This window comes from Peromyscus maniculatus, chromosome 19 (genome assembly GCF_049852395.1).
Source record: "Peromyscus maniculatus bairdii isolate BWxNUB_F1_BW_parent chromosome 19, HU_Pman_BW_mat_3.1, whole genome shotgun sequence".
NCBI lineage: Eukaryota > Metazoa > Chordata > Mammalia > Rodentia > Cricetidae > Peromyscus > Peromyscus maniculatus.
Genome location: NC_134870.1, coordinates 37,917,952 through 37,922,008, shown reverse-complemented (window position 1 = coordinate 37,922,008; position 4,057 = coordinate 37,917,952).

The following is a 4,057-nucleotide window of genomic DNA, read 5'->3' as shown; positions in this document are numbered from 1 at the left end:
CCACCACCACCACCACCACCACCACCACCACCCCGCAAATTGGTTTTGCCGATGCATTTTGTATTGTTTATTGAGACTGGATGTCACTATGTATATCTGGCTGGCCTGGAACTCACTATGTAGATCAGACTGGCCTCAAACTCACAGTGATTCCCCCTGCCTGTGCTTCCCAAATGCTGGTATTAAAGGCATCCACCACTATACCTGGCTTATCAGGGTATTTTATCATAGCAACAGGAAACAAAACAAAGACACCACATCTTCAAAATATTTTCACAGCAACACTTAGATTGCTGTCGATTAAACAACTGTGTATTGTAGCCAGGTCAAGATGGCACATATTGGTATAGCTTTGCTAAATACAGCATGATAAACTGGACAGGGTACACGGGGAAATGATGAAATAGTCACGTCTTTAGGAAAGTGTGTACACTCTCTTCTTAGCTTTTCCCACTGTGACGACTGTGATGAAACTCTTGAGTCCAACAGCTTAGGAGAAAGGAGATCTACTCTGACTTGTTGTTCCAGAAGCTTCAGTCCAGTCATTAGTCTGTTTTCTCTGGGTCTGTGGGAGGTAGAACCTCACAACGAGGAGAATATGATGCAGCCAAGCCGCTCACTACATGGCAGTGGGAATTAGAGAGAAACACAAAAGAACCAGGACACCAACACCCCTTTGGAGGACATCCTCCAGACCTAGCTTCCTATTAGGTCCCACCCACCACCTAAAGGTTCCACCCTTCCCAAGAGTACCCCTGTGTGACCACCAAGCCTTTAACATACAGGATTCTGGATAACATTTGGGGTCTCCATCAAAGTCACATCTGTTAACAGTGGTTGATACTTTACAAAGCAACTTAGGGATGAAATTGTTTGGTTGTTAATATCATCAACAGCAACATATCATTAATGTAGGAGGGTGAAGACTATCAGAGACACAAACCACGCTGCTGGCAATATAATTACATACCAGCTAGCAAAATGCCATATGCAGAGAGGCACTAAGCAAATGTCATCAATTGAGTGACTATTATATTAACTTTTGGAAGGATCTCAGCAGCCATTAGTTTAGCGGGATATAAAGGAAATGCCTGGTGAGGCTATTAATAGATGTTATTAAGAAGAAAAGAAGCCAGTGTTCATATGCCTATTATAAATGAAACAGAACCACAGCCAATTCAGTTCCTTACCCCTCAGTAGTTAACTCTTGTTCTGCTCATCTTTTTGTTTGTTTATTGAGTTGTTTATCAAGAATTTCATGCACCTGTAGAATGTGTTTCAATCCAATTTACTCATATCCTCTCTTCTAGTTCCTTCCATGCCCCATAACACTTTCCTCTCCCAACTTATGTCCAGGCTCTCTCTCTCTCTCTCTCTCTCTCTCTCTCTCTCTCTCTCTCTCTCTCTCTCTCTGTCTCTCTCTCTCTCTCTCTGTCTCTCTCTCTCTCTCTCTCAATACTGACTGGGTCCACTTATTGCTTCCTGTATGTGCATGTGTGTAGGACCATCTCCTAGAGCATGGGTAGCCTTTCAGGGGCCACATCCCTTTCCCTCCCTGCTCCATGCTGGGATTTTGTTAGGCTTGTTCTTGCTCAGGCCACAATGAGTTCTGCCATGCCCAGCAACTACCATTTCACTGCAGATGTTCTGACTGTCTTCCCATCCCCATGTTCTACAATGGTCCCCAAACCTGGGAGGAAGGAGTATGATAAAGGCATTCTGTTAACCTACGTGTAAAAGACTTCAGCTGGGAGGTTGGCCACTTCTGAACTCAGACAGATAGAAGCTCTGAGACTTGGTGAAGGCTGAAAGGCTTCAGGCCTCAGAAATAACAATGCGACTGCATTTTGGTGAATCTAGGTGTTTGAGCCTGTTATCCTGTGGACTGCAATAGGCATCATCAGTTCTTTGCTGGAGAACGTGTGAACATCTCCCCAGAATTTCTGATCTGTGGTTTGTAGCAGGAATCTTAGTCAAGTGTCAGGGCAAAACAGAAACCATCTACCCAGACAAAACTGAATGGTCCCAGCCTTCATACCAGCCAGAACCTTCAGCATGAAGAAAAAGGGAAATCCTTATTACTGTGATTAATAAGTATCTGAAAATAAGATCAGAAATACGTTAACATTTAATCAAAATGTAACTAACCTGAAAAGTAAATGTATCGCTTTTTGGTTTGAGATGGCTCCCCCACCCCCACCACCCCAAGCTGCAAAATGGATGGTAGGATAGCTCAGCAGTCAATTGGGTGGCTAATTAAACTATGTACATATGCATATGCATACTTTGTTTTGACATATCGTTTGGGCCTCATTCATTTTATCAAGTCTGTAACAAATCTTTAGCTTGTTGCAGAAGCTTTATGTGACCCCCTCCCCCAAAGCAACACCTTAATGATTTCATTTCGTAATAGCTGAAGCCTAGAGTTGAGAAAAGAAGTGTCAAAAATGATTGACAAAGCTAAGTTTAATAACAATGATATTTAAATATAAGACATTTATGCCAAGAGACACAAGAGCAACTCAAGCCTTTACTATAAATAAACGACAAGAACTATTATTTAAATTCAGTAGTAATAATTTACAAAGGTTTAGTTTTTCATAAATAAAATACTTTTTCTGAAGGCAGAATGAATAAATCAAGGCAAAACCGTCGTGAGGAGTCTCTGCCCCCTTCACAGCCCACAGAGTGATGAACGGCAGGTGGCAAGTAGGCAGTCAGCTCAACGCAACTCAGTAGCCGATGTTGGTTCAGATTTCAGGAGTCTGACTCCAGGCGGTTTACTTTAGGCATACTTAAGCACAGCACAATTTGATGAAAACTATTCTGGTGATAATTAACTCAATCCCATGTACACAACAACACATAAATACATCTCCTTAAAGAACAAAGTAAGCTAAACACTTATCAGACACGACTACATTGAAACTCTCTGTAAAGTCCATAAAGATAGGTTTTACAGATCGATTGAAAAATGAATTTGTGATAAGGATCTGGAGAGGGTCCGGTGCTATAAAAGTCTCTAGCTACACAATAGAACAAAGGTCCCCAGGGTTAGGAAGTACATCTGCTCCAGCCTTCTGGAAACCACTACTGCATTCCTTCCCTTGAAGGAACAACCCTTTGTGCTGACATTCCAGGTTCCCCTCGTGCTTATCTGTGAGCACAAAGACCTCCATGCCTCCTACAAACCACAAAAGGTTGGAGGCCTCTCAAGAAACTATCTCTTAGAGACAGGCATGGTGGATCACATAGATTACATACCTGCAATCCTAGCACTTGAGAAGCTGAGGCAGGGGGATTACAGCAAGTTTGAAGCCAGCCTGGGTTATTTAACGAGTACCAGGCCAGCCATGGCTACTTAGAAAGACCTTGTCTCAAAGACAAAAAAAAAAAGTTCTATAAATTCTCCAGAGACATTTTATTTTTATTATTGTTTTAAAAAGGAGATAGAATTCAAGTGTTGTTCCATTCTACTCCAACTTGAATATGACTAAAAGGCCCTTAGAGCTTGCACTAATCCTCAATCAATTTAAACTTTAGTTATCTGAAGTCTTTAGTTACCTACACACTTGCTGAGAGATGAAAAGTTACAATGCTAGAAGCTATGCTCTGCCAGCAGGCTGTGAGCATCACTCACACTGTGGATGGTGTGGAATGGTCATTGGCCATGTTTGACCTAGAGATCTACAAATCCCTACTTAAAGAGCACTGTGAGTACACAGCCCCAGTCCACCTGTGTTTATGAAGTCATCACACAAACTATATTAGCATAAGAAAAATGTCCTAAAAATGTCTTGGCACGAAATAGCCAAGAGTCATTTAGATGGTATCGTCATCATGAGGGACACATCTTGGCTGTCATACTTTAAATCCTTGGTTCAATATACTGTGATATAGAAGCTGTGACGACATGGATCTGAAATGTCCCCAGTGGCCACGTGCTGAAGGCTGAGATGCCAACCGATGGCGACACTGGGGGGAGATGGTAGAAACTTTAGGAGGAGGGGCTGGTTGGGGGAAGCTGGTGTCCGGAGGTGCGTCCTGGAAGGGTGCG